Genomic DNA, 13,889 nt, shown 5'->3' with positions numbered 1-13,889 from the left:
GAAAGTTGTTCAGAAGGACTGCTGCTCAATACTACCATCACTCTTATCAATATATCAACTTCAAGAAAAAATTAACTTCTCATATGGTCAGCTCTTTGTGTAATTTATCTTCCAAACACTTGCATCAATTCAACCCATAAGGATCCAGGACTTAGTAAATAAGGTTTGTTCCACTACATGTATATACATTCATGTATAATAATTTATACAGCTTTCAGTAGTCCTCAGGGACAAAGTGTAACATTATCTTTGCATAAAATCTTATGGGTCTATGTAAATGTTGCTTCACAGGCAGTAAGAGGATTCTGGAGACAGACGGTAACAGGAAAAAAAATCACAGACATTGCTAGAACATGTTCAAGATCTACCTGCAGGATGATGAAAATATTTGGTACAAATTACATATTAAGCATTTACAGCTCAAGAAGTCCAAGGTGTAGGGCCCCACTAATTACTTACTTAAATTGGTGAACATCATCCCATGTCATCAGTGACAATTCAGAGTAATACTTTCAAATGTTCCAAGCCAGCTACCCTCTAACATATTTCACACACAGAGTCACATAGGAGAGATATTCAGAAATACCACACACCCACACAGCTAACCACAGATGACAGAAGAGACAGAACTAAACATCCTTTATAGACATTGGTGATTTCCATCAGTTTTTCCACATTTATTTTGAGAATAAATTCCCCTCAATGCTCTGACAATGCATAATTAATTACATTTATTGACACCGAGGTTAGAACATGAGTCAAGTGTTGCCACTTCAAATATTGCACAAGAGTGCCATGAGGCTATTCTTGATACTATGAAATCTGAAGATGTCCAAATGTGATGTTTTTAAACCCACCCTTGTGCAGAGTCGTGTTTAAGCAGATTTTCACAGGAGTCAGCTGGCAGCTCAGTGTCTGCTATAGCACATCACCACCTCCCAGCCCATGTACTCCCTCCAAAATCTGTACACATTCACTCGATCAGCCTTTCAAATCGTACTTTGCTAACAAGAGAATATGCCTCCTGAAGGTTGGTGAACATGCTCCATCAGCAGCAGGCACACTTTAGGTCTTGCACTGGGAATCATCCATGTTTCAACAGGTGGCTGTATAGTGGGTGTCAAGCAAAGAAACACTCCCTTGCATAACACCCTTTTTGCATTTTTATATAAGCACAAACCAAGAAGCACATACTGCTAGAGAACAGAATGATTTTGCTGCATATCAGATTTTTCAAATCTGGTAAGATTTGCTTAAATATGATTTAAATATCTCATCTTCTTCTACTTCTTCTTTTCTTATATGCCCTCAAAACTTCCAACTCCAAATGCAACAAAAGAATAACCCACCAAATAACCACCCGACTCTGTACTTGGCAGAGTTTTGTAGAAGCAGCAGTTCTCATTACTTAGTTTTTAAGTATTATAATGCATGAGAGGCAAAACTTCATTAGAAGAAAATACCTCATTCTTCCCTGAAGGTCAGCCATTTCTGAGGCAACTCTCAACAGTCAAATAAGAACACTTTCATCATCTTAGAAGAATAAATTTAGTGGGACAAAAAAAAAAAAAAAATCAATGTACAACATACTGTGTATGTGAATATAGTGATTAAAGAAAAAATCTCATACAGGACTTCTTGCAAAATCTGCTTTACAAAAATACAGAAGAAAACCATTTTTCAGACTGCCTGATAATGAAAAAAAAAATAGATTGGTATTTTCCCCCCACTTAAGTCAACATTTCTATCTTTTTAGATGATAGGGAGAAGGAAGGAGTTTGAAGGACAAAGCAGGAACCACAAATAACCCAGATCTAACATTAGCAGTGGGTGAAAGATAAATGCCTAAGAAGTTTTATGAGCAAAACTGAAGTGACATTGTGAACACTGCAAGCAAATAAACATCAGGAAGATAAAAAATGCAATGCAGCAAGCAAGACTTAGAGAAATGTCAGCAAAACCACTAGCAAAAAATCTCCCCACACTACAGCCAATTCCAAGGAAGTAGGTTTTAAAGAACAAGACCAGAGAGCTTTTCCCTTTCAAAAAGAGAAAGGTGCCAAGACATCCGACAATTTTATTCAAGAACTTTGACAAGAATTAATTTTTAAACTTAATGTTGCACAACTACAAAAAAAATAGTCATCCACTGAACTGAATTTATTTTAAATAAAAATATATTCACTAACATTTTCCATTCTTCCTCCTTTGCTGAAGTTTGGTGGTTGTTTTTTTTTTTTTTTTTTTTTTTTTTTTTTTTTTTTTTTTTTTTATTGCAATATGACAAGAAAGTTTTGGAAGCTCAGGTTTGGAAAGAATATTAAATTAAATACCTGCTGTGCAATTTTTCAAGAAAGGCAAAGAAATGTGACTGTCTAAAACAGAGCAAAACAATACCCAAACAAAAAAAGAATAAACTGAGGCAAAGAAGAAAAGTAGCAACCCCTACTTTTCAATAAAACACATTGCCCTTGTGTACCATCCACAACAAAATCAGAATTAAAAGAAAATAAAATCAGTAAGACTTATAAGAAGGTAAGGCTGGTTACAAATTCCTGTGATACACACTACACATTCATCTCCATTTGACCTAAGCTTTCAATTAAAGCAGGAGAGAAAAACTATCTTGTCTAGCAGTATTGTTAAGGGCTAAATTGTCAAGAGATTTTGAGTCAATATATAAAATGAAACGACAAGGACACACCACAGCTCAAGTAACAGATATGTGCAAAATAATATAAGGGTCTAAATGCAATTCCTGTGAATCACAAAAGCCCCACATCCCTGATCATATTTTTCACAAGTCAAGTTGCAAAATGTGTATTTTTCTGTCTGGAAAGTCAGATTCTAGGTACCCAAATGCATCAAACTGGACAACACAGTATAGGCCACAAAACAACAAAAGAAATTTAAAAAAAAGAAAGGAAAATTACCACAGCTCCCTCCTAGCCAATGCTGGATCCCACTGAAGTACACAGTGAACACCTCCAACCACACAGAAAAGGTTTTAAAGGCAGACCTACCTCTCCAGACCAGTATTTGCACTGCAGTAAATCCTCCCCAGAGATTAGGAGACCTTGGTCTCTGACACCGAGGACAAAGATCTGTCCTGTGCCCAGCAACCAAGGCAGGCAAAGAGAGGTGAGAAGGAGGGGATGGACACGCAAAGAAACCAACCAACCTCAGGAAGCGTTGCTAACAAGAGTCAGACTCTCATTTCCTTTTTGTCCTGTAGTCAGCACAGCAAAGCAGAGTTTTCAGAAGAGACCTGAGAACGGTCAGGCTTCGCCGAGATTAACGGGAGGAAGAAGGCAGAAAGCAAGAAGATGTTTTTCACAGAGTCTATCCCCAGGCAAACCTGCCGTGGGCAGCACATGGCCCTGGGGGAGGCAGGAAACAAACCTGCAGCGGGAGCAGGATGGAGACAGGGAAGGGAAGGACAAAATGATGATGCTCCAGTGGGGGAACAGGAGAGGAGCCAAGGATGGGCAAGGGGAACACGGCGTGCACATCGAATACAGAATATACAGAACTTCAGGGAGCTGTCAGCACAGCGAGGCCAGAGGAAAAAAAAAATCCTTTTACACTAAATTGAGATTAGAAAGCGGGGAGGTGTGTTTGCCTGTTAAAACATTTATGCTACATGACAGGATGAAAATGGCTGTACTTCAGAGAAAGTGTGTCAAAACTCGGCAAGAGGCACGCTTGGGGGTTTTCTGCCTTCTTTTTTTAATATTCTCACATTCAGAATTTGGAAAGATACTGCGGCTAGGAAAGACTGGGAATGAAAATGATTTCAAGATCATGAAGTCTGATTTATTAGCTTAACGGAGAGTTACTGTATAGTATGGGAATTACATGCAAGACTATGTCATTGCAAAAATAATACTAATTTACAGGGTTTTTTCTTAAATAAAAAAGCTCTGTTACTATCCACAGTTAATCACTATGACTATTAAAGAGTGAGAAAAAATCCTGAATCTCTGCCAATACCAACATTTTCCTTTACTACAGAAGTGTGCCTTAAATGGAAGTAACACAAAGAAAAACAAGGGGGTTTTTGTCAGTCATGCCAGATGACTGTCAATAAAAAAATGCTCAGAATTTGTTAGCAGTTTCTAAAATATTTTTCCTTCTAAATTTCAAAGAATTGATGTCTCAGAGGTGTACCTACAGAAGTGCTGTTTTTATTTTAAAAAGGCTTCTTTTTGCATTTATCGTTAGGACTTTTAAAGCACAAAAGGTCCTCTCCCTGAATTTTAATGTATCCAACAGGTTAGAGAATCCTAGAGATATCCTTCATGTTATGCAAAGTACTGTCCTTGAAAGTTTTTTGTCATTTCTACCCTTGAGCTCACAACACTAGGATTTCTTTTAATTAACTGAGAATTATAAGACAAGCACAAGAAAAAAAAAAAAGTTTAAAAAAAAAAAAAAAAGATGCTTTAATTATGGCAACTGTCAACAGCACAGGAAGAATTTTAAAAAAATCTCAATAAATATGCAAAGAGGCGTCTCAGAGATTCATGAACACGCCCAAATCCCCAACTCCCACAGCCCTTAATGAGACGCTCCTGGGGACTCCTGTAGGTGTCTGAACACCTTCTCCAAAGCACTGGGGCTATGGCTGAGCAGGATTCACACCTGTAGTCCCCATCAACGTCAGTGTGGGCTGGTGGGCTTTTGGCACCTCCACAAAAGCCCACACGTTTAAGTCACTTCTGATTATCTCCATCTGTGCACATTTATTCCTGTACGAAATTATCTCATCTCTGTTTATAGTTTAAACCTCAAGCTTAGACCTCGGGCTCACACATGGAGACAGGAATACTAACAGCAATTTTTAAAAGAGTAGGAGTGAGGTTGGGATTTGTCAGCACCAGCTTATTTCTTCTTTCTCCTTCCCCACATCCTTTTTAATGTGTTAAAGAGGGAGGGAAATAAAAAATTTCTTCAGGATTTGAAATATTACATTTGCTACATTTGGAAATATAAATCATAGCTGTGACAAGAACTCATGAGAATAAGAAAACTTTGAGATTTGAATACTGGTATTGAAAGTTATCTTTTTAGCTACTCTTTGTGATTTGCCTAAACCTGGAAAAAAATTTGGAGACCTGCATATTTTAGGCTTTACGTATTCCCAATTTTCCTCATAACAAGAAATCAAAGTTTACAGCTCTGCTTTTTATATTGTACCAGTTTAGCACCTGAATTTAAGATATTTTTATAGCAGTGCATTTTATGTTATGAATATAAATAGCTTCACAATCAATATTATATATTAATAAAAATAATATACAGTCTATTATATAGAAAAAATAGACAAACATATATATATATATATCCTTTCTCCTCAGATTCTTCTTCATCCATTATACATATATATATATGTGTGTGTGTGTGTATATGTGAAGTAATTTTCCAGCACTTGACTTTTGAGAGGGTGGTCAAAATCTGTTTAATTGTACTCAGAAAAAAAACTTGATCGGTTCAAGGACTATCTATTCCCATAAAAAGTGTGTAAATTTAGTAAACTCTTTCTTGGCGTCATCTTCAGAACATTAACAGATGGAATAAAAATGTGGCTCACAGGCAGGACATACTGACCTTCCAGGACAGGACTCATTTAACCCACAGGCAGATGGGACAGCAGAGTTCAGGAACACTGCACATTTCTGTCTCCAGTTAGTGCAGAAAAAGTTTGTCTGGGTCAGTCACTCAAACCTGAAGACCTAACAGTATTATTATAATTTCCTCAGGTCCAGCAGAATCTAAATAAACTCAATAAATACAGATATCACAGCCGGGACGTGTGCACCAAAATGCTGGGCCCCCTTCAAGGGAATTTTTTGCTGTTTCTGGAGTTCACTTTGTTAAGAAAGTGGCCTCCATGAGCACAGGACAAGCCTGGTGAGGAGGCTGCAGCAGGCAGGGGCTGCTGCTGCTCTTCCCTCCACCTCACCAGCATTGCACAGCTGATGGCACAGGGACAGTGACAGCCCCCAGGGACAGTGACAGCCCCCAGGGACAGTGACAGCCCCCAGGGACAGTGACAGCCCCCAGGGACCCGGCCCAGGCTGCAGTCAAGGCAAGGAGGAAGAAATGAGAAGACAAACCTCGGAAAGCCTTTTATCCTTTGCACACTGAAGTAGATGTAGTGAACAGGAGAAGCAGGTGGACAGGTTGTCACTGACAGGGTTGTCAAGCACTGGCACAGGCTGCCCTGGCAAGTGGGGGAGCCACCATTCCTCAGGGATGGGAATGTCACATGGATATGGTTCATAGGGACACGGTTTAGAGGTGAACTTGTCAGTTACAAAAAAAAAAAAAAAAAATCATCGTGGCTTGCAGCACTTTAAGAGGGAATAATTTCCATCACTCAGAAACCTATCTAAATGATGTTACTCAAAGTGAAAGTGCATTCATTTACAGTACAAAGAAAATGAAAATTACTATAAAATCACCTCCAGTCACACATTTTTGTTCCTTTTTTTCTTTTTCCTTTTTCCTTAAGTAGTGAAAGTATCAGGTATTTCATTTAGGAAAATAAAACATAATACACCGAGTAGTTAACCCACCCACTGAATGCACTTAAGTCTCTTTCTATAAAAGATCATTAACAATGTACCTTTGAAGAAGTAAAAGTAACAGTCTGACCCAAAATCGGCATTTCTCTCTTTATGTTTCTGTTTTCAGCATTGTGCCTGATCTCTCCATCATCCTTACTGCAGTGCCTGGCAGTGACCCATTGTTACAGCCTTGGAAAGTGACTGAGCAACTCTTTCAGTTTCTGTTTTTGAAATATAAGATTGGAAAAAAACCCCCTCAAAACTACTTTCAAGTTCTTAAAAAAATCATTCATTTGGCTGAACATGAACATGGTGTTTCTCAGCACAAAAAGTGTCGTTGTTTCCCAACATCTGTTAAGTGGTAGCTTGCATAAAAGCAAGACTACTTTTGACAGGATAGCATCCAGCTTTTAGAATGCCAGTTGACCTTCCCATGCTCCTCCTAAGTATTTAATTGCCTTAGTCTAGTGACACACTGAGCCACCATCACATAAATCTCACCCAGCACATATTCAATACCTCTAGTTTAAAATTTATTGTTAAAATATAAGGCAGCCTTTTATCTGTCTTCAGGTTTTCTATTTAGATCACATGTTTTTCTCCACTGCTGTGAAGTTTTTCTTTGGCTTTGTGAGGGATTGGTAATTTTTATTAGGTCTGTCATACAATTCAATTCAAACAAGCACTATATAATAATATAGTAATATATAATAAATACTACACTACAAATAAATAGAAAGGTTTGTGACAGTGACACAGACATATTTCTGGAATATACAAGAAACACATGGAGCAAGTTTATCTTTAAATATGATCTTAAAGCAGCTTGTCTTTTCATGGAGCACCATCAAGAGGAATCTGTCCCTGTTTTCTTTACAGAAGAAAACTTTTGCCTCTCTCCCCAATCTGACATTCATAAAAACTAACAAGATCCCCCCAAAGTTTCTCCTCCCCAGGTTGGACAGTCTCAGCTCTCTCAGCCTCTCATCCCATGCCCTCATCAGATGCTGCAGTCCCTTAACAGGAAGAACTCCTCCAGTCAGAAGTTAAATAGGTAAGGCAACTCATTTTGACAGTGTGGAAAACCACTCAAACCTGAACACTTCAACCCAGACACAACACGCTGACACACACCATGGTGCACATGAACATGGGAATTCTGAAAGTATCCATAAACGTTGTGGCAGCAATTCAGTTAACATTCCTGTTAGCATGGCATCATCTGTGAAAAACCAAATACTATTCTTCACTATTCTTCACGTAGACATGATACTTGAAATACAGGATAACATAAAGTGCTAAGCATGAGATGACTCAGGGGTTAAGCACAATTTAACAGTTTCAGCTGTGTTGTTAACTGTGAAAGTGTTTTTTAAAAAAACCAAGGTATTTTAATGCTCCTCACACTTACTTGAATTATCCTGTTACTACCATAAGCCTACATTTGCCCATCTTGATCTGCCACAAGTGAAGTATTTTCAACACAGTTGTAAATACCAAAGAACAGCATCAACATAAGTCTGTATGTAACCAAACAGCCGCAGCAGTAACACAAATGAGAACATACACATTGGAAACACAGTCCAAGGTACCAAGCTGGTACAACTGTATAGGCTTTTAAAAGACTAAATTAATAAGTTTCATGCTTCAAATATCTATTCCAAGCATCTTACTTGATTTATGCACAGTTGGCTTTTACAAACAACCCATACAGATAAAGAATTTTGGAGCCAATACTATAAATCTTGCAACCATTTACTAGAAAAAGCCATTAAATTCTCGCAAAACCTCTTTTTTTTTCCTCCAAGCAATAAGCATTCCTTCATCAACACAATTTCTAACATGCAAGTAAATGTATTTTGGCCTCAAATCTTGGCTACCTTTATCAGAGTAAATGATACGAGTCTTTTGAAAGCACTTTGAAAGAACTGTATACTCAGTCTGAAAGGATAGCTATAGACATTTCTCCACTCAACAGCTTTCCATAATTACAGCATTTTATCAATGAATTTTTATGCAGGTTACTATCAATCCCATTCTGTTTCCCAGACAGTCCCAGAACACATTGCAAAACATCACTAAGAAAGTGTGTGAAAAGCATCTTCTTTCATCCCAAGAGATTACAGACAAGCTTGGTCGATTCCCATATTTATATTAAGGCAACATCAGAATACAGTATACCTAATTTCAGGTCCTTTTTAAAGATCCTCCCACTGGTTCTTTTCAGCAGTACCTTCCTCCAGGTACCTTCCTCCCCAGAAAAGGATTCTGGTTTGTCTGAGTTGCCTCATGAGTAAAATTTCAAAGTTCTGCTTTAAAAAGCCTGTTTACCAAGTATCCATGTATATATGCACTCTTCAGGATTTTGCTGAAAGAGTAAAACTTGACTAGCCCTTCTTAAATCAGCTACAAGTCTCCCCTAGTGCAATGAATGTGCTTATCCCATGCACACACACTCAGATTAAGTCAAAACCATTGCCACAAACAGCCTCCTTTTGATACCTCAAAATCTGGGTTATGTGATTAAAAATAAAGTAAATCAATTATCCAAAGAACTTGAGTGTCTAGGCAGTGTTGTCTCTTCCATGTGACTGCTGCCAGGTAAGTAAAGAGCAGAAAGCTGAAGCTCTGTATGATTTATATAATATTCAGATCAACTTCATACAAATGATTAAGTAAGTTTACTAAATCTCTACAATTCCGGCTTTTTCAGATTTAAGAAATACAAGTCAATCAAGTTCTGCAGTTATTTGATATTATTCATTTCTATATTGTGGGAGTTAAAAAAAAAATAAAGAAACCCACAAATGATAAACAGGAACTGCAGAGGAAATCGAAGGGGAAAAGAAAAAAAAAAGGAAGTAGATGTGGAGAGTTGTTAAGGCAGTTCTGAAGGGACACATAAAGCCTCAGTGAGACATAATGCTCCCTCTACCCCAACAGCTGTTTAAGAACAGCAGCTGAATTGATTTCTTCCTTAAACACACCCTCAATAACTCTCAGGAGTTTCTGTGGAAGGAAACACAGTGGAAAACGCCCTGCAAAGTTCATCCTGATGTGCGTGGGAGAGCTCCTGAGACCTGGCTGCTGTCTTTCAGTGTTAACAGTGCCCCCAGAGCTGCACCTTTCCTGCCTTCAGGAGACAGGAGCATGACTGTAACTGGTTCCAGCATGCAGGGATGTCACACCAGGCACGACATCTCCCACGTCAATGTGACATCCTCCTACTCCCCTCCCTTTCACTTCAGCCCTTTTTCCAGAGTGTTAAAGACCTCACCAAGCCATTAAGGGAATTCTCTCTGCAATGGGAATAGAAGAGGCTTCAGCACACAGAGTGTGCACTGCAAGAGTTCTTACCACGCAGTAAAACTTGGGGCAGGGGGACCCACAGAAATTTCCATCAAGCTCAGTCCAACACGTCCTTTCACTGAAATGGGCAAAGCCTATCAATATTAGCATGCCACGCCAGCAACAAAACCCACACAGTTTCAGCAATATTGTCAATACAACACGATATTACTCATACACTTCACACTTACAGCGCAAATTCTCATTTCTCCACCTCAGTTTGGCTTCCTTTCCCATCATAAAGGACACAGAAAACGGAAACAAAACCACCACAGCAGCTAAAATCCTCCACATAATGTTCCAACATCCAAGCTCAAATAGCCACTATTTTTCTGCTTCCTTACATTTTTTCACCAAGTTGAACCAAAATTCGCAGAGGTGACCTCATAAATAAGGCTGGTGAAGCATTATGGTCCCAATCTGCAGGAGCAGGTGACAAAATGCTTACCTTCCAAACAGACTCACACAGCAGATGGCAACCCCTCACTAAGTGAGGAACTGAAGCACAAGGCTCTCTCTGCAATACGTTACCAGCACATGAAAGGTACTGCTAACAAGGAGAAAAACATCTGGAAGAGTGTGTTTATATATGGAACACAGTTGTTGAGTAAGCAAATGGAAGCGTGAATTTGCATTTGTTAAATTTATCTATGGTCTGGCTGCTTTGCAAACAGCTACAAGGCAAAAAGAAAAGAAAAATCCAGACTGAAAGGCTCAGAACATTTTTGGGGCAATGTGTACACAATGCTTTCTCATACCTCTTTTAGAGCACGTGCAAAACTAACAGCTTCAATGGAGGATTTTACTTTTCTTTAAATATTAAAGAAATATAGCATTTTTTTTTTACACTTGTGCACACGGAAAATAATCACGTAGCAGAAAGCTACAGCACAAGACAGTGTGAAATAAGCAAACAATCTATTGCTTTTTCCGTTCAATTTCCAGTTGTCATTCTAAAGTAAAACAGGAAGAATTTAAGGAGCTATCTGTTTTCAGATGAAAATCCCATTCCTAAACAGGATTAGCTGGTAACCTAAAAATATCAGTCAGTAATCTCCAAAAGTCATAAGCTCATGCACCCCACAAATACTATACCAATCACTAACTAAAAGAAATTAGGTCAGAATCCAAATCTGATCACACTAGAGTTGCATCAATCTTCTTATTTCAGAGCTGTCACATTTTAAATCTTTCACACAATTTACACATAAATTATTAAAAACAGAGGATCTGCCTCTGAACAGAGACTAACTAAAAGTGACATTCTAGTTTAATGTGACAGTTCGAAAAAATACGTATCTTCAGTCACTTAAGACATACATCTCTAATTGCACCCCATCAGGCAAACAAACAAAAGCTGTGACAGGCTGCTTTAGTTTTCTTAAAATGATCAGGGATCAGGTGACACTTCTTCTGTCACTGTCATGACCACTTTCCTTGTACGTTCCCATACCTTATTTTCCAAATGTAAGAATTAATAAACAGTGTGTAATGTCTGACAATTTCTGAAATTTATTGATGTACGGCCACACAGTAAAATCACTGCCTCTCCTACAGCCTGGTTTCCTTTTCACAGTGACAGGAGTCTTCTAAGATGCAGACTCCAGGATACGTGTAAAGTATTTGAGCATATTACAAAAACCTGCATCTGGAAGTCATTAGCTGCACTATTAAAGAAGTGGCCACTTCAGCTCACATTGTTAAGCTCCACGTCTTGACTGACTGCCATTTGTGCAAAACCACAAATATCCAATGAAAGCATCTCACTGGTAACTGTGTTCCCAGAAGTGGCATCACTGACTTACTGACAATTATCACAGTTTGAACGGCTTTTAACCTTGGTGCAGTTCTCTGACTGACACTGCTGATAAGGAGAGGCAAGAAGTAGCTATGACTAAAGGAAGTAAGTTTCAGCTACAACTTTTAGATAAAGGCTGACTTTTTCCATAATGAGAAGCAGCATGGTACTCAAGTCCTATGACATCTTCAACTTTAAAATTCATGCTTTATCTACAAACTTGTCACCAGAACCAAACCAACTGGGTAGCTAATGGCAGCAAGACATTTCAACACTCTTATTTTGAATAATTTTATGGTGACATTTATGAGCTGTAATCAGCTATATGAATCAGTGTCATAAACCCTCATAACACATAACGAACTAGAGGGCAAAGTAAGTGGTTTGCCTGCTAATTAAACAATAGTTTAAATTCTTGCCATGCAGAATAAACCTCTTATTAAATATCACCATTTTTGACTTCTTACATAACAGGTTTCTGTCTTTCCCTGGGCTGAGTTACAATGACAATCACAAGTCTACAGACCAGCAATTCCTCTGGGAAGGGGCTTTTATGGACTGCAGTTTGAGAAAATATAGAAAATGTCATGAAAAAAAGCCAAACAAAGTTTTCATTCCTCATCACCCAAAAAATGCCCCAAAAACCCCGCATCCTAAAAACACCAAAACAACCCCAAAAATCAAACCCTGCCCAATCATTTAACCACTGTCTACTGCCTCATCTTTGCTAGTAGATAAACCCATCAGAAAGTACTGTCAGCATAACCCAGCACATGAACAACGCTCTGTAGACACGGGGTGCAATCAGCAGACATTTGTATCACAGTATCAGTTGTGCAAATGGCATTGAACAAACAGAGGGTTTGTTTGATTTCGTTCTGCTTTTCTCTCCCTCGGATCAGCTTACTTGCAGTGGACCATCTCTGCTAATTTTAGCTGCAGTTCTCAGTCGTTTTCAGCCAAATCCAAATAGTTTCTCAGGAACCCATACTCACAGGCATGTAACATCACACTGCTTAACTCTGACAAACCAAGTTTGCATATTCATGCTACAGGCAAAGTAGAGAACTCTGAGTTCTCTTCATATCACAATCTAGCAGTGATGCAGAAAAAACAATCAGACCCTGCAGTGAAGAAACCTTCATTTCATGCTTTCCTGTGATAGGCTATTACAGCTATGAGGGGACAAAGCAAAAGCAGCCAACACAAACTCAGTTTGAAGGCAAGACCCAGCGAAGAGCTGTGGGACCCAACCGACACAGCCTGTCATGGAAAACGTGTGAAAGGCTTTTTTCCTGCCAAAGTGGGCTGACAAAAAGGTTTGCCAGGACATTTAAATTTTCTTGCTGACACAGCTGTCGGAGAGCACTTCTGCTTGGCTTGTCACTTGTCTTCAAAGACTAGAAGTTCCACAAAAGAAGGTAAACTTGTCTCTTTTCCTCTCCCCATCTCCCCTGGAGCTACAAATTAATTAAAAAAGCTTAAACAACTATAAAAGCCATCAACAAGAGGCAGGAAGGACTACAATTAAATAAACCCAGTAATCTAAAACCCAAACTGCAGGCAGACAATTGAACACTGTATCCCTGGGTTGATTTCAATATAAGGAAGATTGAAAGAGCATTGTGTTACAATCTACGCCTTAAGAGTAAGTTCCTTTACACTCATATCAACATAATAATTTTCTAATGCAGGAAAGAAAGCAGTTCAAAGCCCCAGCTGAAATATGACTGACACAGTAATCACATAACTTTTGCTCTCTGTTAAAAGCTTGATGGACTTTTTAAATGTTTATAATGCTACGAAGCATTAGACCTTCATGAATTGCTTGCCTCCTCATTTTGAAATGGCTACCAAAGCTGATGTTTCAAGGAAAGAAGAGACTTCTAAAATACCATGTCAGCTCTACCCAAAAGGCCTACAGAGCTCTTCAATTCCAGCAGTATCCCATGATCCTAGAGCTACTAGTTATGGGTTTGTCCTTGAACAAAGTCCTGCCATCACCTGAGAGGGGTAACTCTAAAACAGCCCTAACATTTCGCAGTAGTTACACCACATTTGTTATGAACCAAAACCAAAACCATTACTAATGCTACTGTCAGAATTATCTTCTGACACAAATCCATAGAATTTTGTTACAACAGCCTTAAAGAATTAATTAACTTTCACCA

General features: G+C 38.6%; 1 protein-coding gene across 1 annotated transcript in view; it reads right to left on the bottom strand.

Moving 5' to 3' along the window:
• MGAT5 (alpha-1,6-mannosylglycoprotein 6-beta-N-acetylglucosaminyltransferase) overlaps positions 1-13,889 on the bottom strand; it is a 114,740-nt gene that overhangs the window by 84,760 nt on the left and 16,091 nt on the right. The gene's annotated exons all lie outside the window — the stretch shown is intronic.

Source organism: Sylvia atricapilla, chromosome 7, assembly GCF_009819655.1.
Source record: "Sylvia atricapilla isolate bSylAtr1 chromosome 7, bSylAtr1.pri, whole genome shotgun sequence".
Classification (NCBI taxonomy): Eukaryota; Metazoa; Chordata; class Aves; order Passeriformes; family Sylviidae; genus Sylvia; species Sylvia atricapilla.
Note: the sequence above shows the minus strand (reverse complement) of the source record. Positions and strands in the feature narration are given on the sequence as shown.